The sequence below is a fragment of the Bombina bombina genome, chromosome 4 (genome assembly GCF_027579735.1).
Source record: "Bombina bombina isolate aBomBom1 chromosome 4, aBomBom1.pri, whole genome shotgun sequence".
Classification (NCBI taxonomy): Eukaryota; Metazoa; Chordata; class Amphibia; order Anura; family Bombinatoridae; genus Bombina; species Bombina bombina.
The window spans coordinates 481480079-481505421 of record NC_069502.1 but is presented as its reverse complement, the minus strand read 5'-3'; positions in this window follow the sequence as shown (position 1 = coordinate 481505421).

Here is a 25343-nt window from a genome sequence, read left to right as displayed (position 1 = left end):
GTGGATCAGAGTTGATCATTCCTGATGGCAATATATATTGTTATTTTGTTCACTTCACATTAATTCACATTAATTCACATTATGAAAATTACATGAATTGATGTTTTTTACATTTTACGATATATAATATAAACAGATGATGTCACTGATTTGCTATGCACTTGGACAGCTCAGATTGGCTATGAAGAAGCTATGATTGGCTATGATTGGCTTGATTTTTTCACTTGTTGTTTGTCATAGGAAGGGACTGTTTGTGTCCCGAAACGTCACATTAAAGAATACACTTGTCACAGTTGGCTGAAGTCCAGTGAGTGCTTATTTCCAAATAATACTACTGAGCTTTATAGCACCCTGGCAGTTGTGGATTGATGGTGAGAGTGCACACACCTGGACTGTATAGTTTGTAAACATTTTGTGTAGTGCACCTACTACTAGGTTGATTACCTTTGGATTCTCCCTTTCCTTTTTAACATTATATACCTGATCATGGAATCAACTACATCAAATATTTAAATTGAGGACAAACATGAAGATATATTTACCTTCACAGATGAAGATGCTGATAACATTCACTTTGGCTCAGTGGAGGAGCAACAAGTGGAAGAGTCACACCAATCATTGTACAATACACTCTTAAAATTAAAACAACGTGAGATTGACCTAAATTTACATGGAACATACTTGTCTGATTATCACAAAAAACGTATGATTCCAAGAGGATTTCGGGTGAAGAATGTGCCCATGATAGGTTGCTCAAACTCTGAATTTTGTATTAATTGGTGCAAAATATTAAACAAATGCTCCTTTGACCTCATGTTGCTGGTTATTAGAGAAGTAGGATGACTGTTAAAAGGGATTAGAGTCGAGATTTCAGTCTTTGAACACGAGAAAGTTGAACCATTGGGATCTGATAACAATACTGATTGGATTAACAAACTGTCATTACAGATAAAAGCCTATAAGCAGGAACTTATTGTGTTTAAGAATCGCAAATTACAGACCGTAAGTCAGGATTATACATATAAGAGCATATATAGATGGACAATGTCACCGGACGAAAGAAGAACTTTTCTCCCAAGAAGAGAAATAAGATTTACTAAAAAAGCAATCAACACGGTAGACACTAGCTCAGGGGATAGCTCTGACCCTGAGACTCCAACTGGAGGAGAAGAAACAAACGCTAGAGGTGTCATGACACGGTCTGGAGGAAGTGGGAGAGCACAACCCCAGTGAGAGCATTCCAGTGGGAATATGACAGCCTTACCACCATTGGCAGCACACCCAGGGTCACATCCTTTTTTTAGGTTGAGGCCCAGGCTACACACGTGGAGGGGGGGCACTGCCCGCTACCCGCCACACCAATGGAGACGTTAAGTATAGTATTCAACATTAGCTCTCGCCAACTCAATACTGCTAAAGAAAGTTTACTTAATAAAGGCTTATCGTTTGTTAAATAAAATAAAGGTTAAATATGAGCGCAGGGTGATACACCAAACTCCTGAAAAGACCTAAAGGTCCCTAATATAGGCCAGAAAATAGTACTATGAAATAACAGAAAACAGGAGCGCTAAAAAGCTAAAGGTGACTCTAAACGTGAATATAATAAAACCAGGTATATCCTGCAAATAAAGTGCTATCAAAAACAAAATCTAAATGAATTCAAAGTGCTATTCATTAATGGTGTGTATATACAGTAGAAAACGAAATACTTAATATTTCAAGTTACAAAGGGTATCCCTTTAAACAGTACACTAGTGTTCTTAATATGTATAAGATACTGAGGTTGAAAAAAGAGACCAAATCTTACATTTAAAAAAGGGACTATGCCAATTTAATATACTTCATAAAGCATAAAAGAATGATATTAGACAATTCTCTTAAAAATTGTATAAATGCATAAAACTAACGGACGTCTCCGTTAAAAATAAAAATAAAAATAAAACTCAGGTTGCCACCACATAAAAATATATATAGAGGAAGATCCGTTATTGTGGGCCAATGGAACTAATAACAGTTCAAGTTGGAAAGATATCAGGAGTAAATTCCAAAGTTCATACTCTAAGTTAGCGATCAACCGCAGGCTTACCCCCACACTGTGTGTGTTCTGAAGTCTCTGTGTTCAAAGTTACCGCCGTAGCGGGGTGACGTCACCTTTATTGGCGCTGTCCTGGATCGGCCTCCTGATTGGTCCTTTATCGGAGCGGCTTTAGAAGGTAACTCTTTCCTGTCATGCTATTTTCAGTGTGTTTCTTCCTTCTCTTGAATTTCTTTTTCAGTAAACCAATGGAGACGTTAAGTATAGTATTCAACATTAGCTCTCGCCAACTCAATACTGCTAAAGAAAGTTTACTTAATAAAGGCTTATCGTTTGTTCCAACCTCAAGAAGGAATGATTTTAACACATATATTGATGTTCAGCGGTATGGAAGGAACCTACGATTAAAAGAGTATTTCCATAATGATTCAGATCATCAGGAGCGATTTCATACCAAGGGACAGTTTGACCCCAATTCCAACAACTCGACCATCAATACAGTCACTAATTATCTAACACAACACATATTACAGAAACCGGCTACAAGATTTCATGATAATCTCACTAAGGAAGAAAGGAAGGCACTAAAAACCCTACAAGATGACAACTCCATCATGATATGCCCCGCAGATAAGGGGGGGGGCGGTAGTGGTGCTGGATACCCTTGATTATAAGGCCGGAGATATTGAGACAACTTGGCGACAATAACACATACCTACCCTTACAAGCTGATCCAACACATCAACTAAAATGGAAGATCGATAACATACTGACGGAGTGGCAAACGGCAGGGTTGATTTCTGAACAGGACTTTAAGTTTTTACATCAAGATTTTTCAGTCATCCAATTATGTACACCCTACCGAAGATCCACAAAGATGCAGTGCACCCACCGGGGAGACCCATAGTCTCAGCCAGGGGTTCGTTGTTACAGCCCCTGGCCCAATTTGTAGGCTTTTATTTACAACCGTGGGTAAAACAACAGAAGTCCTATATTCGTGACTCTACGGACTTTATCTCACAGATCACCCAACTCACAGACATCAGCCCAACAGATATACTGGTCACACTAGAAGTGGCAAGCTTATATACCGTGATACCACACAATTCTGGTATAGCAGCTGTGGCTAAAGCGCTGAGGAGAGCAGTATATATCGGCCCGTTGGAAGAAGTCCTCATCACATTATTAAAATTATGTCTTATGGAGAATTATTTCTGTTTCGATAAAACATTCTATCTGCAAACATCTGGCACAGTGATGGGGTCCAATGTGGCCCCATCCCTGGCCAATTTGTATATGGCTGAATACGAAACTGAGCAAAATGAGGATCTTCGAGATGGAGTACATTAAATACTACTGTCGATATATCGACGATCTGTTTCTAATTTGGAGTGGAGGCGAAGAGGAACTGAATATCTGGATCAAAAACCTTAATGAGATGCAGAGCACTATTAGATTCAGTCACACGGCTAGCACTGAAGGAGTAGATTATCTGGATGTTAGGATCTTCAAAGATGCGGACAGACTGGGGACTACCCTGTTTCGAAAAACCATAGACCGTAACTCTATTTTACATGCTAAAAGTTGCCATCAACCAACACTAATAAGGAATATCCTGAAGGCACAGTTTCAGAGAGTCATCCATAATAACACAGATGAAACTAAATGTATAACACAACTGGAAGAGATGACCCAGCGATTCATCAAGAGGGGTTATAAGAAAAGGAGTCTATCAGAGATGCGTGATCTAGCTCTTAATTCTACATCATCAGCACCAAAAGAGGATGCCACTCTTCAACAGATGACCTTTGTGACCACATATTCACCAGACAGTTATATTATCACTAAAGCGGTGAAAGAGGAGTGGAAATTGCTTGAGGCAGATCAATCATTACCTTTTAAGAAGTGGCAAGCCCCTAGAATTGGTTACAGGAGGGGCCGGAGCTTAAGAGACACACTAATGAAAACCGATATTGATCCAATTCCATCACAAAGGCCATAGCTCAGCAAAAAGAAGGGCTGCCATAGATGCATAAGTTGTGTCACGTGTAGTGGCATGATCACTGGCACACATTTCCAACATCCAGACCGGAAGAGAAGATATGAGATTAAACACTTCCTAACATGCACCACACAATTTGTGGTATACCTTCTTAATTGCCCCTGTGGGATATTCTACACAGGAAAGAGGGTGGATGATGCAAGAACCAGAATGGCGAATCATCGGTCGAGTATCCGGACTGCCATACAGAAAGGAAAGTCTGATTTACCAGTGGCTCAACACTTTATGGAGACTGATAGATTGTGTCCCCAAATTGAGAAGAGGAGGAGACAGAGCCAGGATCCTTTTGCAGAAGGAAGCAAGGTGGATCTATGAACTGGGTTCCCTCAGCCCGAGGGAACTAAACTTTTTATAAAGAATTAGCAAATGGCTAGTATGAGAGTCTGCAATCTATAATGGGAGTCTGCGAACATGAAGGTCTTTTGATATGGGCGGCGATATCACTTAAGATGACGTGAGAGTCCATGATCTTTTTATGAGTGAGGTTGATGTGTAGGGGACGTCACCTACAAGTGGGGTCTTATACATATGAATAGGATCTCATGGGGTCAAATCCACTATAGTAGTATAATGTAGATTACTATTGATCAGTGCTATATATGTTTTTGTTTTTAATGTTTTCAAACAATTTCACATTATATATACACATGTTTTGCCTCTAGTAGGGTTGATCACTAATTGGTCCTACTTGAAATCACTCTGCAGTATTTGTTCCCGGAGAGACAGGGGAAGCCTTAATGAAATAGTGCAATGGATATAGACTGTCCCTTGGATGCCTTTTAAAGGATTGTTGTCTGATTGTGCTCATAAAATAACCTACATTATAATACACATTTTTATTTTTATTTTTATCTGTAACTTTATCTTTATTTTTTTGGTTCTTAGCCATCTGTACTGTCAAGGGCTAAGCAACACAGTAGTTCTGAATAGAACCTTATTAGGTGTAGGGGTTATAGTTAAGTTGATATAGGGTACATACCCTTAAATTAATGGTCACAGCTGTGGAGGTGCCCTGATGTGGGGCTTATTTATTAATGAGTGGAGGTTATGTGATTGACCATGGTGATTATATAAGGAGGTAGTTTATGGGTATTGTCTACATGATTCAGTATGACAGGGTGCATAAGAGCTGATAGAGAATTATTGAATAGAGTGAGCACGCTTTGAGGGGGTGTTACTTGGATACTATAAGGGTATTTTTATTTTTATTTTTAGCTGGTAATGTCAACTTTATGCTGATAATAGGGAAATATACTCCTTCTGCGGGTTGCCATAGGGACTATGGACGCCACTTTATACAGGCGTGATTACACTGCTGTGGTCTGAACTGTTTTAGTGCTTAACTACACTCTGCCCTCAGATGAGTTATGCTAAGGGACAGGATGGTTATGCATCCCCCTGTGTTATTTTGTTTGAGGTATAATATCTAAGCGTACTGATTACGCTGACAGGGCTGTGTGAGCACGGTCTGCCTTGATGTATCTAGTACACCATTAGAAGTGGAGTCAGGGGAGGTCTGATAAGCTATGTGTGACGTTGTAAGCAACACACCCCCACCGTTGCGGTCCGACTGGTTTTAGTGAGCATTCATATTCGGCCTTCAGATGAATTACGTCAGGGGACAGGATAGATGTATATTCCCCTGCGTTATAAGTACTGAGATGTTATGTTGACTCCTAGGCATACTGATGATGTTGACATGTTTGTGTGAGCACGGTTTGTTTTGACAGAACTAGCATGCCCATTGGAGGCGGAGTCAGGGGAGGACTAACAAGCTGTGTCTATTATGACAAAACGGTTCCTGGGCTCTGCTTCTAAATACTATGGATATAGGGATATATATATATAGGTTAGTAACATGCCTTTGAAGGTTCTAATTTAATTTGATGCTATTTTAAATATACCAGCAGATACGTTCTGAACACCATAGGGGTGTGTCAAGGTGGATAGTTCCCCATTGGTTGCCCATAATGCTTGCTTGCTTATAGTTTACATCAGTTTTAAATAAACGGCAGGTAATGGATCAGAGCTGATCAACCCTGATGGCAATATATATTGTTATTTTGTTCAATTCACATTAATTCACATTATGAAAATTACATGATTTGATGTTTTTTACATTTTACGATATATAATATAAACAGATGATGTCACTGATTTGCTATGCACTTGGACAGCTATGATTGGCTGTGAAGAAGGGGGAGGGTTACAAATATCTTTAAAAGGCTTGATTTTTTCACTTGTTGTTTGTCATTGGAAGGGACTGTTTGTGTCCCGAAACGTCACATTAAAGAATACACTTGTTGTCACAGCTGGCTGAAGTCCAGTGAGTGTTTATTTCAAAATAATATTACTGAGCTTTATAGCACCCTGGCAGTTGTGGATTGATGGTGAGAGTGAACACACCTGGACTATATAGTATATATATATATATATATATATATATATATATATATATATATATATATATATATATATATATATATATATATATATATATATATATATATATATAAAAGCCCCACATTTGCTTGCAGAGTACTGGCAAATTTTGGCTGGGGGACCAGTTCAACTCACAATTATTTTGGACAGATGTCACCAGTAATACCCATTAGGCTGTTGGTGTGGCGAGTCCCACTGCTGTCACCAGCCCTGCCAACTTTTATAAAAGCTGCTAAAGTTTTGCAGAGAGTGCAGGGACTGTGCAGTCAGATATTTCAGCCAGATGCTTCCAGTTCTTCTGGCTGATCTGCACTCTTTGTCTCCCTATGTTTCAGGGGATTCCCCTCCCATTCTAGCCATTATGTCACCACATATGGCCACCACGATGAAGCCCTAGTCTAAATATACACGTAAAAATCATATCATGCACCAAATTCATGCCCTCCCTGCAGGTGTACCCTTAAGCAGTTGCCTAGTCTGCCTCCATTCCTTCTTCAAAGAATAAGACCGCCAACGTACGCTGTTAAAGTAATAGTCTACTCCAGGATTGTTATTGTTTAGAAAGATAGACAATCTATTTATTACCCATTCCACAGTTTTGCATAACCAACACAGTTATATTAATATACTTTTTACATATGTGATTACCTTGTATCTAAGCCTCAGCAGACTACCCCCTTATTTCAGTTCTTTTGACAGACTTGCATTTTAGCCAATCAGTGCCCTCTCATAAGTATCTCCACGGGCGTGAGCACAATGTTATCTATATGGCACACTGAACCTAACGCCCTCTAGCTGTGAAAAACTGTCAAATGCATTTAATAAAGGGGCAGGCTTCAAGGACTTAGAAATTAGCGTATGAACCTACCTATGTTTATCTTTCAACTAAGAATACCAGGAGAACAAAGCAAATTTGATGATAAAAGTGAACTGGAAAGTTTTTTTAAATCTCATGCCCTATCTGAATCATGAAACAACTAAGGTACAAGGAGCGCCTTTAAATCACAAGGCAAAGGAAAGTAACTTACAAGAAAGTGTGTGCATTTATTAAATAACACATATAATCTAATATCATGAATCCATGTTACATAAAATCTGATAGATTAAAAATAAAGAGAAATAACAGTATTAGTGTTATGTCTTAAAACCCTCTAAAACAAATACAGATACAGATACAAATAAAATAAAGTCCAAGTGGTTATAGTTATGTCCTACAAATATATCTATTTGTAAGTCTGCTGAAAAGTGTCTCTTAACTCCAATATAAAGTGTATTTTTACTCCAATAGAAAGTGCTGAAAAAGCTGAAAAAATGTGATTCCTTTTGGGGATAATGAATTCCTCACAACAAATAGTAGTAAAAAGTGGAAAATAAAATACAAAAAGTATAAAAAGGTAAAAATTGTGTTATAGGTGAAAAAGTTAAAAAAAAAAAAAAAAAAAGTTCCAATAAAAAATAAAAATGTTGAATGAAGTGATCTCTCCTAATAGTGAATCCTCTAGGTTGAAATTAGGAACTGAAGCAAACGTTGGGGAGAGAATTTTTTGATTTCTCAAATTTTTTTCCCTTAAAGTGCTTAAACTTCTATACCTGTAAATGCAAAAAATAATCATGACTACACAGTCCATTTAAGGGTTAATAATTCTTCCATTCTTCCATTCTTCCATTCTTCCATTTCTAAACAACATATTTTAATTGTGATGCATAAATCAATAAATAAATGTGATGTCTGTCTCTTGACAGGAAGCAGTTTGTCCTCTGGGGTTTGAGAAAATACTGGCGCACTTTAATTGAGAAGAATAGTCTGTACGTCACAACTTCAATCTGGTTGTACTGCACAGATAAGACAGATCAGGTCAAAAACGGAAAAAAATGGGTGCCGATAATCTAAAGGTCTCGCCAGTACTTTTATTTCCCTGGTGGAATTATCTACAGCCACTAAACCCTGAAAACAGGGTGTCTTGCTAAGGGGCTTATCATTCATTTTCGTATGGGAAGGAGATGCAGACATTACAAATAGTGATGTCCCGAACTGTTCGCCCGCGAACGGTTCACAGCGAACATAGGTTGTTTGCGTTCGCGTTTGTGGGCGAACACATGGCGATGTTCGATCCGCCCCTATGTGTCATCATTGTGGAAACTTTGACCCTTTATGTCACAGCCGTCTGACACATTAGAGCCAATCAACATCAGACACTCCCTCACAGACACCCCCAGCTACTCGGAATCCGCCATTTTAGACTCATAACGACCTTGCTTTTTTAATGATAGGACGTGTTATGTTTTTGCTCCTGACATTCATAGGAAAAACATAGCTAGGCTAGTGTATTTACAGTCCAGAAGGACTCCACTCATCTCTGCTGCAAGCACAGCACCCCAAAAAGCCCTTTTTAGGGCTATATTTCGTGCCGTTTTTTTTTTTTTTTTCTTTTTTTTTTTATTAGCATTTGCCTGGCTTTCAGCTGTGTGTTTAAGGCTCACAGCATATGCTGTGACTACTGCCACCACTGATATCTCCCTAACAACATTAGTTTAAATTTAACTAACCCAAAAATATAATTATTTTTCTAGTGTAATTTTTTTTCATTTTCTATCAGGCCAGCCAGCAGCCAGCAGTGTTAATATCCGTTTATAACATTATTTTTAATTTAAAAAAAAAACACAAAAAATATTTTTCTAGTGTAATCTAATTACATTTACTATCATGCCTGTGTCTGTCAGGCTCACTCAGCATTAATATACCTCTTTTTTTTCAGTCTTTTGGTTAATTGGTCTGTGCCAGGCAGCCACCCAGCACTCATATCTATTTTTCTTTCACCTTAATTTTAATATAAAAAAAAAAAGTTTAAATTTGTTTGCTAGTGTAATCAAATCTAATTTTCTATCCGGCCTGTGTGTTTTGCTGACATAGAGAGCCTACTGTGTTTACTTGCTGCCCTCCCTAGTCTATGAGCCACGACTCATATGTGTTTAACCTTTTTTTAATTCCCCCCCCCCAAAAATAATTTCAATCATTTTTCTAGTGTAATCTAATAGTATTTTCTATCAGGCGTGTGTGTATCCGACATACATAGCCTACTGTTTTTAATAGCTGCCCTTCCAAGGCTATCAGCCATGACTCATATGTATGTGCTTAACCTTTTTCTTAAAATTTCCAAAAAAAAGTCTTTAAATCATTATGCTAGTGTAATCTAATTGTATTTTCTATCAGGCCTGTGTCTAACTGTCTATCTGACTTACACAGCATACTGTTGTTATAATTGCTGCCCTACGTAGCAGCCAGCCAGTGCGACCACTCATAGAGTCATATGTGCATTGCACTTCTTAACATAATTTTAATATTAAAATCTAAAATTTTAAAATATTTTGCTAGTGTAATGTAACTTAATTTTCTATCAGTCCTGTGTTTTTGTCACTTACACAGCATACTGTGTTAAATTACTGCCCTACCTACCATCCACGACTCATATCTGCCAGCCTGTCTGCCAGGCCCAAGTAGCCAATTAGTGGCACCAATCACAATTCTTGTACCAGTAATAAAAAAAAAACATAATTTTTTGGCCTGCAAATATTCAGTCTCCTAGGGCCATTGAATTTCATTTACCTCCTGCCTGCCACTGCCAGCCTTTTGTGCCAGGCCGTCTAGCCAACTATTTACACCAATCATAATTGTTGTCACAGTCAGACAGTATAGTTATTAATTCGATCCGCCCCTATGTGTCATCATTGTGGAAACTTTGACCCTTTATGTCACAGCCGTCTGACACATTAGAGCCAATCAACATCAGACACTCCCTCACAGACACTCCCAGCTACTCGGAATCCGCCATTTTAGACTCATAACGACCTTGCTTTTTTAATGATAGGACGTGTTATGTTTTTGCTCCTGACATTCATAGGAAAAACATAGCTAGGCTAGTGTATTTACAGTCCAGAAGGACTCCACTCATCTCTGCTGCAAGCACAGCACCCCAAAAAGCCCTTTTTAGGGCTATATTTCGTGCCGTTTTTTTTTTTTTATTTCTTTTTTTTTTTATTAGCATTTGCCTGGCTTTCAGCTGTGTGTTTAAGGCTCACAGCATATGCTGTGACTACTGCCACCACTGATATCTCCCTAACAACATTAGTTTAAATTTAACTAACCCAAAAATATAATTATTTTTCTAGTGTAATTTTTTTTCATTTTCTATCAGGCCAGCCAGCAGCCAGCAGTGTTAATATCCGTTTATAACATTATTTTTAATTTAAAAAAAAAACACAAAAAATATTTTTCTAGTGTAATCTAATTACATTTACTATCATGCCTGTGTCTGTCAGGCTCACTCAGCATTAATATACCTCTTTTTTTTCAGTCTTTTGGTTAATTGGTCTGTGCCAGGCAGCCACCCAGCACTCATATCTATTTTTCTTTCACCTTAATTTTAATATAAAAAAAAAAAGTTTAAATTTGTTTGCTAGTGTAATCAAATCTAATTTTCTATCCGGCCTGTGTGTTTTGCTGACATAGAGAGCCTACTGTGTTTACTTGCTGCCCTCCCTAGTCTATGAGCCACGACTCATATGTGTTTAACCTTTTTTTAATTCCCCCCCCAAAAAAATAATTTCAATCATTTTTCTAGTGTAATCTAATAGTATTTTCTATCAGGCGTGTGTGTATCCGACATACATAGCCTACTGTTTTTAATAGCTGCCCTTCCAAGGCTATCAGCCATGACTCATATGTATGTGCTTAACCTTTTTCTTAAAATTTCCAAAAAAAAGTCTTTAAATCATTATGCTAGTGTAATCTAATTGTATTTTCTATCAGGCCTGTGTCTAACTGTCTATCTGACTTACACAGCATACTGTTGTTATAATTGCTGCCCTACGTAGCAGCCAGCCAGTGCGACCACTCATAGAGTCATATGTGCATTGCACTTCTTAACATAATTTTAATATTAAAATCTAAAATTTTAAAATATTTTGCTAGTGTAATGTAACTTAATTTTCTATCAGTCCTGTGTTTTTGTCACTTACACAGCATACTGTGTTAAATTACTGCCCTACCTACCATCCACGACTCATATCTGCCAGCCTGTCTGCCAGGCCCAAGTAGCCAATTAGTGGCACCAATCACAATTCTTGTACCAGTAATAAAAAAAAAACATAATTTTTTGGACTGCAAATATTCAGTCTCCTAGGGCCATTGAATTTCATTTACCTCCTGCCTGCCACTGCCAGCCTTTTGTGCCAGGCCGTCTAGCCAACTATTTACACCAATCATAATTGTTGTCACAATCAGACAGTATAGTTATTAATTTAAATAAAAAATTTTTTTAGTGTTTGCTCGTTTGCTCGTGCCTTTGAATTGCACTTTTCTACAGCCTTCCAAGCCTGTGTGCCAGGCCTACTTAAAAAATATTTACACCAATCATATTTGTTGTGACAGTATTCTAATAATTAAAAATTAAAATTTTTGGTAATAGTTGCTGTGATTTGAATCGTCAGTTTGCTGGTGCCATTGAAACGCACTTTCCTCCTGCCTTGCAGCCTGCTGTGAGCCAGGCCCCCACCTAGCCAATTGTTGTCAGCAATCATATTTCTGTTAACAGTATTGCAAAAATTGTCAATCATCACTGTTTAGACTGTCAGTAATCAGTCTCCTAGTGTCCTTGAATTGCATCTCCCTCCTGCCTGCCATCCTTTTGTGCCAGGCCGTCTTGCCAACTATTTACACCAATCCTAATTTTTTCTCACAGTATAGTTACTAATTAAAATTAAAAAAATCTTTATTGTTGATGATCTTAACCCTCAGTTTGCTCGTGCCTTTGAATTGCACTTTTCTACAGCCTTCCAAGCCTGTGTGCCAGGCCTACTTAAAAAATATTTACACCAATCATATTTGTTGTGACAGTATTCTAATAATTAAAAATTAAAATTTTTGGTAATAGTTGCTGTGATTTGAATCGTCAGTTTGCTGGTGCCATTGAAACGCACTTTCCTCCTGCCTTGCAGCCTGCTGTGAGCCAGGCCCCCACCTAGCCAATTGTTGTCAGCAATCATATTTCTGTTAACAGTATTGCAAAAATTGTCAATCATCACTGTTTAGACTGTCAGTAATCAGTCTCCTAGTGTCCTTGAATTGCATCTCCCTCCTGCCTGCCATCCTTTTGTGCCAGGCCGTCTTGCCAACTATTTACACCAATCCTAATTTTTTGTCACAGTATAGTTACTAATTAAAATTAAAAAAATCTTTATTGTTGATGATCTTAACCCTCAGTTTGCTCGTGCCTTTGAATTGCACTTTTCTACAGCCTTCCAAGCCTGTGTGCCAGGCCTACTTAAAAAATATTTACACCAATCATATTTGTTGTGACAGTATTCTAATAATTAAAAATTAAAATTTTTGGTAATAGTTGCTGTGATTTGAATCGTCAGTTTGCTGGTGCCATTGAAACGCACTTTCCTCCTGCCTTGCAGCCTGCTGTGAGCCAGGCCCCCACCTAGCCAATTGTTGTCAGCAATCATATTTCTGTTAACAGTATTGCAAAAATTGTCAATCATCACTGTTTAGACTGTCAGTAATCAGTCTCCTAGTGTCCTTGAATTGCATCTCCCTCCTGCCTGCCATCCTTTTGTGCCAGGCCGTCTTGCCAACTATTTACACCAATCCTAATTTTTTGTCACAGTATAGTTACTAATTAAAATTAAAAAAATCTTTATTGTTGATGATCTTAACCCTCAGTTTGCTCGTGCCTTTGAATTGCACTTTTCTACAGCCTTCCAAGCCTGTGTGCCAGGCCTACTTAAAAAATATTTACACCAATCATATTTGTTGTGACAGTATTCTAATAATTAAAAATTAAAATTTTTGGTAATAGTTGCTGTGATTTGAATCGTCAGTTTGCTGGTGCCATTGAAACGCACTTTCCTCCTGCCTTGCAGCCTGCTGTGAGCCAGGCCCCCACCTAGCCAATTGTTGTCAGCAATCATATTTCTGTTAACAGTATTGCAAAAATTGTCACTCATCACTGTTTAGACTGTCATTAATCAGTCTCCTAGTGTCCTTGAATTGCATCTCCTGCCTGCCATCCTTTTGTGCCAGGCCGTCTTGCCAACTATTTACACCAATCCTAATTTTTTGTCACAGTATAGTTACTAATTAAAATTAAAAAAATCTTTATTGTTGATGATCTTAACCCTCAGTTTGCTCGTGCCTTTGAATTGCACTTTTCTACAGCCTTCCAAGCCTGTGTGCCAGGCCTACTTAAAAAATATTTACACCAATCATATTTTTTGTGACAGTATTCTAATAATTAAAAATTAAAATTTTTGGTAATAGTTGCTGTGATTTGAATTGTCAGTTTGCTGGTGCCATTGAAACGCACTTTCCTCCTGCCTTGCAGCCTGCTGTGAGCCAGGCCCCCACCTAGCCAATTGTTGTCAGCAATCATATTTCTGTTAACAGTATTGCAAAAATTGTCAATCATCACTGTTTAGACTGTCAGTAATCAGTCTCCTAGTGTCCTTGAATTGCATCTCCCTCCTGCCTGCCATCCTTTTGTGCCAGGCCGTCTTGCCAACTATTTACACCAATCCAAATATTTTGTCACAGTATAGTTACTAATTACAATTAAAAAAATCTTTATTGTTGATGATCTTAACCCTCAGTTTGCTCGTGCCTTTGAATTGCACTTTTCTACAGCCTTCCAAGCCTGTGTGCCAGGCCTACTTAAAAAATATTTACACCAATCATATTTGTTGTGACAGTATTCTAATAATTAAAAATTAAAATTTTTGGTAATAGTTGCTGTGATTTGAATCGTCAGTTTGCTGGTGCCATTGAAACACACTTTCCTCCTGCCTTGCAGCCTGCTGTGAGCCAGGCCCCCACCTAGCCAATTGTTGTCAGCAATCATATTTCTGTTAACAGTATTGCAAAAATTGTCAATCATCACTGTTTAGACTGTCAGTAATCAGTCTCCTAGTGTCCTTGAATTGCATCTCCCTCCTGCCTGCCATCCTTTTGTGCCAGGCCGTCTTGCCAACTATTTACACCAATCCTAATTTTTTGTCACAGTATAGTTACTAATTAAAATTAAAAACATCTTTATTGTTGATGATCTTAACCCTCAGTTTGCTCGTGCCTTTGAATTGCACTTTTCTACAGCCTTCCAAGCCTGTGTGCCAGGCCTACTTAAAAATATTTACACCAATCATATTTGTTGTGACAGTATTCTAATAATTAAAAATTAAAATTTTTGGTAATAGTTGCTGTGATTTGAAACCTCAGTTTGCTGGTGCCATTGAATAGCACTTTCCTCCTGCCTTGCAGCCTGCTGTGAGCCAGGCCCACCTAGCCAATTGTTGTCAGCAATTATATTTCTTTTAACAGTATTGCAAAAATTGTCAATCATCACTGTTTTGACTGTCATTAATCAGTCTCCTAGTGTCCTTGAATTGCATCTCCCTCCTGCCTGCCATCCTTTTGTGCCAGGCCGTCTTGCCAACTATTTACACCAATCCTAATTGTTGTCACAGTATAGTTACTAATTTAAATAAAAAATATCTTGATGGTTGATCTTAAGCCTCATTTTGCTTGTGCCATTGAATTGCACTTTTCTACTGCCTGCCAGCCTGTGTGCCAGGCCCAACTATCCAATTAGTGCTAGCAATCATATTTCTTTTAACAGTATTGCAAAATTTGTCAATCAACACTGTTTTGACTGTCAATCTGCAGTCTACTAGTGCCCTTGAATTGCATTTTCCTCCTGCCTGCCTGTGTGCCAGTCCCAACTAGCCAATTAGTGCCACCACTCATATTTATTGTAACAGGATTGGAATTTTTGTTAATCATAACTGTTTTGACTGTGATTCTTCAGTCTCCTAGTGCCATTGAATTGCAGTTTCCTTTCTCCCAGCGTGTGTGCCAGACAGGCTCATTTGCCAAATAGTGCCAAACAATCATATTTGTTGCCACAGTACTAGTAATATTTAAAAAAATTAACAATTTGTGATTTTTAAAACATCTGTCTTTTTTGTTGTTGTCAGTCTCACAGCGTATACTGTGCCCACTTTCACAGTGCCACCACTCAATTGGTGTAATAGTATTGTTAGTGTCCATTTAAAAAAAATGACAGGCAGAGGCAGGCCACCCCGCAGGTTCCGTGGTCGTGGTGCTGTGATTCCTTTAGACCCTACAAAAATGCACATTGTTCAGACGCCGGGTGCCAGGGGGGATGCAAAAACTTCTGAGGAGGACCTAGTTGAATGGCTAACACAGGAAACCCAATCTTCTTCCACTGCTAGTCCTCCTAACCTTGACGCACCATCTAAGTCCAGCTGTGCTTTGGGCAGGTCTCAAGTGACCAGTGACACTCCGCCGCCTGTCGCCACCACCAACACTAGCACCACAGCCGCTTCACTTGATCTGTCACAGGAGTTATTGACACATCATTTTGAAGAAATGAGTGATGCGCAACCATCATTGACAGAGGATGTAGATAATAGTGATCAGTCTCAGTCAGGCAGCATTACCGACATGGAGGTACGGTGTGATGAGGATGGTGATGTTGTACCCGCTGCTGCTTCCTTTCTTGATGTTTCAGATACAAGTGAAGCGGTTGATGATGATGTGTCGGTGGATGTCACGTGGGTGCCTGCTAGAAGAGAAGAAGAAGAGAGGGAAAGTTCAGATGGGGAGACAGAGAGGAGGAGGAGACGATTTGGAAGCACGGGGAGGTCGTCTCAAGGAGCTAGTGGCACAGTCAGACAGCATGCATCGTCACCAGGGGTCAGCCAGACAGCCCGCCGACGCCCATCAACGCATGCTGTTGCCACCACCAGAATGCCGTCATCGCAGAGCTCAGCAGTGTGGCATTTTTTTTGTGTGTCTGCCTCTGACAACAGCGATGCCATTTGCAACCTGTGCCAAAAGAAACTGAGTCGTGGGAAGTCCAACAGCCACCTAGGTACAACTGCTTTGCGAAGGCACATGGTCTCCCATCACAAAGGCCGATGGGAAGAACACATGAGTAGAAGCAGCACACAAAGTGAAAGCTGCCCTCCTCCTCCTGCTCCAGCATCTTCAGCCACGTCAACCAGTGCTGTCCTCCTTGCCCCCTCTCAACCATCCTCCACTCAGTCTCTCTTATGTAGCAGTTCCTGGTCATCTGCCCACAGTCAGGTGTCTGTCAAGGACATGTTTGAGCGTAAGAAGCCAATTTCTCAAAGTCACCCCCTTGCCCGGCGTCTGACAGCTGGCTTGTCTGAACTCTTAGCCCGCCAGCTTTTACCATACAAGCTGGTGGAGTCTGATGCTTTCAAAAAATTTGTATCTATTGGGACACCGCAGTGGAAGGTACCTGGCAGAAATTTCTTTTCACAAAAGGCAATCCCAAACCTGTACTCTGTTGTGAGAAAGGAAGTTATGGCATGTCTGGCACACAGCGTTGGGGCAAGGGTCCATATGACTACGGATAGCTGGTCTGCAAAGCATGGTCAGGGCAGGTATATCACCTACACTGCGCATTGGGTAAACCTGCTGACTTCTGACAAGCATGGAATGCGTGGCTCTGCAGAAGAGTTGGTGACACCGCCATGACTTGCAGGCAGGCCTGCTGCTACCTCCTCTACTCCTCCTACTCCATCCTCTTCCATAACCTCTTCCTCGGCTGAGTCCTCTTCAACTTCTGCGTCTTGCTCCACATCTATGGCACCCCCCCAGCTCCCCAGGTACTATTCTACATCCCGGGTACGGCAGTGTCACGCCGTCTTGGGGTTGACTTGCCTGAAAGCGGAGAGTCACACCGCACCAGCACTCCTGACCGCCCTGAACGCACAGGTGGATCAGTGGCTGACTCCGCACCAACTGGAGATTGGCAAGGTTGTTTCTGACAATGGAAGTAATTTGGTGGCGGCATTGAAATTGGGCAAGTTGACACATGTGCCGTGCATGGCACATGTGTGTAATCTGATTGTACAACGATTTGTCCATAAGTACCCAGGCTTACAGGACGTCCTGAAGCAGGCCAGGAAGGTGTGTGGCCATTTCAGGCGTTCCTACACGGCCATGGCGCACTTGTCTGATATCCAGCATCGAAACAACCTGCCAGTGAGGCGCTTGATTTGCGACAGCCCGACACGGTGGAATTCAACACTCCTAATGTTTGACCGCCTGCTCCAACAAGAAAAAGCTGTTAATGAGTATTTGTATGACCGGGGGTGCTAGGACAGCCTCTTGGGAGCTGGGGATATTTTTGCCAAATTACTGGACGCTCATGCGCAATGCCTGTAGGCTCATGCGTCCTTTTGAGGAGGTGACAAACCTTGTCAGTCGCACCGAAGGCACTATCAGCGACATCATACCATTTGTTTTCTTCCTGGAGCGTGCCCTGCGAAGAGTGCTGGATCAGGCAGTAGATGAGCGTGAAGAGGAAGAGGAAGAGTTGTGGTGTCCATCACCCCCACAAACAGCCGAATCAGCATTGCTTGCTGGACCTGCGGCAACGCAGGAAGAGGATTGTGAGGAAGAGGAGTCAGAGGAGGAATGTGGCTTTGGGGAGGATGAGGAGGAGGAAGACCGAGCACAACAGTCATCCCAGGGTGCTCGTTGTTGTCACCTCTCTGGTACCCGTGGTGTTGTACGTGGCTGGGGGGAAGAAGATACCATCAGTGAGATCAGTGAGGAGGAGGAACGCGACATGATTAGCTCAGCATCCAACCTTGTTCAAATGGGTTCTTTCATGCTGTCGTGCCTGTTGAGGGACCCTCGAATAAAAAAGCTGAAGGAGAACGACCTGTACTGGGTGTCCACGCTCCTCGACCCCCGGTATAAGCATAAAGTGCCTGAAATGTTACCAAATTCCCGCAAGTCGGAAAGGATGGAGCATTTTCATAATAAATTAAAAACTATGCTTTATACAGCGTATAAGGGTGATGTCACAGCACCACGGGAATGTAACAGGGGAAGAGATGAAATTAATCCTCCTCCTCCCACGACCATGGCGGCAAGGACCGGGCGCTTTCCTGACGTCTTGTTGATGGAGGACATGCGTACCTTTTAAACTCCCATGCACCATCAGAGCCTTTCGGGATCCAGCCTTAGAGAAAGACTCAACCGACAGGTAGCAGACTACCTAGCTTTAACTGCGGATCTCGACACTCTCAGGAGCGATGGACCCCTTGACTACTGGGTGTGCAGGCTGGACTTGTGGCCTGAGCTATCCCAATTTGCAATGGAACTTCTGGCCTGCCCCGCTTCAAGTGTCCTGTCTGAAAGGACTTTTAATGCAGCAGGAGGTTTTGTCACTGAGAAGAGAAGTCGCCTAGGTCAAAAAAGCCTTGACTATCTCACTTTTATAAAAATGAATGAGGGCTGGATCCCGAAGGGACTGACATTGGGCGATACATTTGAATAAAAAACTACTGATGATGATATGAGCTGCCTTGGGCTACAACTGGTACACAGGCTGGCCTTTTTTTTTTGGTTATAAAGACGGAGGACTTGCTTGACTTATCCGCCAACAACTAGTGTTCAAGCCACAAGCTTTTAGGGCACTTTATAAATGTTTTACAAACATCGATTTTTCTGGCCGCTGCTACAGCAGTTGCTCCAACAATACCCCAATGTTTCAGTCATTTGTACATTGCTAATTTTTCTGGCCTCTGCTGCATCTCTGTGGGTACAAAACTCAAATAAAAAAAATAAGGCACATAACACTAGTGATTAAACTGTTACGAATTGTACAACTTTACACACCACTCATATCCGGTGGACCATTCAATTGAACGCAAAATGCAACAAATTTGAAAGAGTAGGACCGACCAAGCATCTTTATCCGTCTCTTGGTTGATCTAAATTATCTCCGTGTTCCATCTATGACATACCTGTACTCTATTGTGCAAAAGGTGGCATATGTTTTGTTTCATGCTGTTGTGCCTGTTGCGGGTCGTGGCCCATGATATAAAAAGGCTGAAGGAGAACGACCTGTAGTAATGGTTGCCCCATCCAGTTTTTATAAAAATGTTCCTGGTTCCTCTCAATTATCTTTGGGTTTCTAAAATGGATGCCATACCTCTACTCGCTTGTGCAAAAGGATGGCATATGTGGTGGTGTTTCCTGCAGTTGTTTCTGTTGAGGGTGCTGGACCCTCTTATAAAAAAGCTGAAGGTGAACGACCTGGAGTGGGAGTCCAAGCATGGTTTTTGGTGCTATTTCACTTTTACAAACAATTATCTGTGGGTTTCACAAATCAATGCCGTACCAGTACTCTATTGTTCCAAAGTATGCCATATGTTCTCTTTCCTGCTGGTATTTTGTTTGAGGGTCCTGGACACTCTTATAAAAAGGCCTAAGGTGAAAGAGGTGTACTGGGTGTCCACTCATTTTTATTTTCTATTTCTCATTTGACCTAAATTATCTCTGGTTTTGTAAAATCAATGCCGTACCTGTACTCTATTGTTCAAAAGGATGCCATACGTCCTCTTTCCTGCTGGTGTTTTTTTTGAGTGTCCAGGACCATCTTATAAAAAGGCCTAAGGAGAAAGAGGTGTACTGGTTGGCCACTCATTTTTATTTTTCTATTTAACAATTGACCAAAATGATCTCTGGGTTTGTAAAATCAATGCTGTACCTGTACTCTATTGTTCAAAAGGATGCCATACGTCCTCTTTCCTGCTGGTGTTTTTTTTGAGGGTCCAGGACCCTCTTATAAAAAGGCCTAAGGAGAAAGAGGTGTACTGGCTGTCCATCGAATCATTTTTTTTATTCAAATTTACATTTAAAAAAAAAATTCTATGGGTTTCTAAAATCTATGCCTTTCCTGTACTCTATTGTTCAAAAGTATGCCATATGTCCTCTTTCCTGCTGGTTTTTTGTTTGAGGGTCCTGGACCCTCTTATAAAAAGGCATTATGGATAAAGAATTGTACCTGGTGTCCATCCAATCTTTTTTTTTTATTCAAATTCACGGTTGCAACAAATTATCCCCGGGTTTCTAAAATCAATGCCTTTCCTATAATCTTTTTTTCACAAAGGATGCCATATGTCCTCTTTCCTACTGCTGGTTTTGTTGAGTGTCCTGAAGCCTCTGCTAAAAAGGCCGAAGCATAAAGAAGTGTACTGGGTGTCTATTCAATGTTTTTTTAGATTTCACAGTTGTAACTTATTTTTTCTGTCTTTCAAAAATCAATGCCTTTCCTGTAATCTATTTTTCAAAAGGATGCCATATGTCCTCTTTCATGCTGTTCTTTCTGTTGAGGCTCCGGGACACTCTTTTAAAAAGGCCTAAGGATAAAGAAGTGTACTGGGTGTCCAATCAATGTTTTTTTTCTATTTCCCGGGTCATATAACTGATCTCTGTGTTTCTAAAATCAATGCCTTTCCTGTAATCTAATTTTCAAAAGTATGCCATATGTCCTCTTTCCTGCTGGTGTTTTTTTTGAGGGTCCAGGACCCTCTTATAAAAAGGCCTAAGGAGAAAGTGGTGTACTGGGTGTCCATCGAATCATTTTTTTTATTCAAATTTACATTTGCAAAAAATTATCTATGGGTTTCTAAAATCAATGCCTTTCCTGTACTCTTACTGTATTGTTAAAAAGTATGCCATATGTCCCCTTTCCTGCTGGTGTTTTGTTTGAGGGTCCTGGACCCTCTTATAAAAAGGCCTAGGGAGAAAGAATTGTACTGGGTGTCCATCCAACCATTTTTTTGATTCAAATTCACGGTTGCAACAAATTATCCCCGGGTTTCTAAAATCAATGCCTTTCCTATAATCTAATTTTCTAAAGTATGCCATATGTCCTCTTTCATGCTGCTGGTTTTGTGGAGGGTCCTGGAGCCTCTGCTAAAAAGGCCGAAGGATAAAGAAGTGTACTGGGTGTCTATTCAATGTTTTTTTAGATTTCACAGTTGTAACTTATTTTTTCTGTCTTTCAAAAATCAATGCCTTTCCTGTAATCTATTTTTCTAAAGTATGCCATATGTCCTCTTTCATGCTGCTGGTTTTGTGGAGGGTCCTGGAGCCTCTGCTAAAAAGGCCGAAGGATAAAGAAGTGTACTGGGTGTCTATTCAATGTTTTTTTAGATTTCACAGTTGTAACTTATTTTTTCTGTCTTTCAAAAATCAATGCCTTTCCTGTAATCTATTTTTCAAAAGGATGCCATATGTCCTCTTTCATGCTGTTCTTTCTGTTGAGGCTCCGGGACACTCTTTTAAAAAGGCCTAAGGATAAAGAAGTGTACTGGGTGTCCAATCAATGTTTTTTTTCTATTTCCCGGGTCATATAACTGATCTCTGTGTTTCTAAAATCAATGCCTTTCCTGTAATCTAATTTTCAAAAGTATGCCATATGTCCTCTTTCCTGCTGGTGTTTTTTTGAGGGTCCAGGACCCTCTTATAAAAAGGCCTAAGGAGAAAGTGGTGTACTGGGTGTCCATTGAATCATTTTTTTTATTCAAATTTACATTTGCAAAAAATTATCTATGGGTTTCTAAAATCAATGCCTTTCCTGTACTCTTACTGTATTGTTAAAAAGTATGCCATATGTCCCCTTTCCTGCTGGTGTTTTGTTTGAGGGTCCTGGACCCTCTTATAAAAAGGCCTTGGGAGAAACAATTGTACTGGGTGTCCATCCAACCATTTTTTTTTATTCAAATTCACGGTTGCAACAAATTATCCCCGGGTTTCTAAAATCAATGCCTTTCCTATAATCTTTTTTTCACAAAGGATGCCATATGTCCTCTTTCCTACTGCTGGTTTTGTTGAGTGTCCTGGAGCCTCTGCTCAAAAGGCCGAAGGATAAAGAAGTGTACTGGGTGTCTATTCAATGTTTTTTTAGATTTCCCGTTTGTAACAATTTTTTTCTGTCTTTCTAAAATCAATGCCTTTCCTGTAATCTATTTTTCAAAAGGATGCCATATGTCCTCTTTCATGCTGTTCTTTCTGTTGAGGCTCCGGGACACTCTTCTAAAAAGGCCTAAGGATAAATAAGTGTACTGGGTGTATAATCTATGTTTTTTTAGATTTCACGGTTGCAACTAATGATCTCTGTGTTTCTAAAATCAATGCCTTTCCTGTAATCTAATTTTCTAAAGTATGCCATATGTCCTCTTTCATGCTGCTGGTTTTGTGGAGGGTCCTGGAGCCTCTGCTAAAAAGGCCTAAGGATAAATAAGTGTACTTGGTGTGTAATCGAAGTTTTTTGTGATTTCACGGTTGCAACTAATGATCTCTGTGTTTCTAAAATCAATGCCTTTCCTGTACTCTAATTTTCTAAAGGATGCCATATGTCCTCTTTCAAGCTGCTGGTTTTGTGGAGGGTCCTGGAGCCTCTGCTAAAAAGGCCTAAGGATAAAGAAGTGTACTGGGTGTATAATCTATGTTTTTTTAGATTCCACGTTTGCAAAAAATTATCCACGGGTTTCTAAAATCAATGCCTTTCCAGTAATCTATTATTCACAAGGATGCCATATGTACTTTTTGATGCTGTTGTTTCGGTTGAGGCTCCGGGAGCCTCTTATTAAAAAGGCCTAATGAAAAATAAGTGTACTGGGTGTCTAATCAATGTTTTTTTCGATTTACCGTTTGCAACTAATGATCTCTGTGTTTCTGAAATCAATGCCTTTCCTATAATCATTTTTTCCAAAGGATGCCATATGTCCTCTTTCCTGCTGGTTTTGTCGAGGGTCCTGGAGCCTCTTCTGCGCATAATAAAGAAAAAAAAAATTAATTTAACTTGACTTAATAACTGAAGCATGACTTCAGGAGTCAGGTGTGGTCGTAGGTAGTGGTTGTTGTTAGCAGATTATTTTTATTGCAAATTGCAATTGCCACAGCGTGCATAAAATGTGCGTCACTAGTCCAAATTTTAAGTTTTTTTTTTTTTCATTCATGATTAGTTTGGGGTACGGCGTAACATTGGAAAGGCAAAAAACAGGTCTCGGTACCCGTTGATATAAGTGGTGACTACTAGTGCTTTTACCAGGCTCCTCTTGGATAGCCCCAGAAAGTGTGAGTATGAATCCCAAAAAGAAAATTAAATTAAGGTTGAAAAATTACTCCTAAGTAAATTGCAAGACCCGGAGCTCCTCAAACACACGTCCTACCGCAACAGGTATAGGCTCCGCCCACCCAAATCTTACCTTTTTAATGCCAATTGATATTGCCACAGCTGGAATAACAGTAACTAACATGTGCGTCACCACAGTCTCCGAATCTATTGTCGGATGTATACAAAAACAACAATAAAGAATTCCTTTTGGGGCGCAAAGAGATGGCTACCGGAACACTCCAGGAACTTCACAAAAGTGGCTGTCTTGTGTTTCTGGTGATGTTGTAGACATCTGGGTAGTGTACAGGGAGGGCAAAAATCCTCTCCATCTCTGTGCACCACAGGACAGGACGTCCTTGTCATCCATAAGCACATGAAATTGCTGGCATTTTTGTTGCTTCAAGAAGTTCATTTTTTGTGGTGATAGATAGTACTGAATTAAATAAACTTTGGTTTCCTACCATACTCAAGACAATCTTGTAGTTCAAGCTTCGGACTTGCTGTGGGAAACAGTGGGCTGTCCATAACAGAAAGATGATTTAGACAGAAGTAACGGGCTCTGCTTGCAGGTGACACATGTTTATCGTCAATCATCAAAGGGGTTGCGTGCAGAATATGGCTGATGGCCCCTTATTCACATGTTTGTCCAGAGCAAGAACATTTGCAAACAGCCAGAAGAGAGGTCGGTTCTCACCAGCCTTAAGTTGAGCTTCAATTGCCAAATGCTGATATTCAATAAATAGACAAACAGTGCCTTAAAAAACACATTTGCAATATGGATTCACCAGAGCAAGGTCATTGCTAGTATTTCCCACAATAACAAAATTAAAATGACACAACTCCGCAATCTTCCCCTTCACATTACAGGGAGTGCAGAATTATTAGGCAAGTTGTATTTTTGAGGATTCATTTTATTATTGAACAACAACCATGTTCTCAATGAACCCAAAAAATTCATTAATATCAAAGCTGAATAGTTTTGGAAGTAGTTTTTAGTTTGTTTTTAGTTATAGCTATTTTAGGGGGATATCTGTGTGTGCAGGTGACTATTACTGTGCATAATTATTAGGCAACTTAACAAAAAACAAATATATACCCATTTCAATTATTTATTTTTACCAGTGAAACCAATATAACATCTCAACATTCACAAATATACATTTCTGACATTCAAAAACAAAACAAAAACAAATCAGTGACCAATATAGCCACCTTTCTTTGCAAGGACACTCAAAAGCCTGCCATCCATGGATTCTGTCAGTGTTTTGATCTGTTCACCATCAACATTGCGTGCAGCAGCAACCACAGCCTCCCAGACACTGTTCAGAGAGGTGTACTGTTTTCCCTCCTTCTAAATCTCACATTTGATGATGGACCACAGGTTCTCAATGGGGTTCAGATCAGGTGAACAAGGAGGCCATGTCATTAGATTTTCTTCTTTTATACCCTTTCTTGCCAGCCACGCTGTGGAGTACTTGGACGCGTGTGATGGAGCATTGTCCTGCATGAAAATCATGTTTTTCTTGAAGGATGCAGACTTCTTCCTGTACCACTGCTTGAAGAAGGTGTCTTCCAGAAACTGGCAGTAGGACTGGGAGTTGAGCTTGACTCCATCCTCAACCCGAAAAGGCCCCACAAGCTCATCTTTGATGATACCAGCCCAAACCAGTACTCCACCTCCACCTTGCTGGCGTCTGAGTCGGACTGGAGCTCTCTGCCCTTTACCAATCCAGCCACGGGCCCATCCATCTGGCCCATCAAGACTCACTCTCAT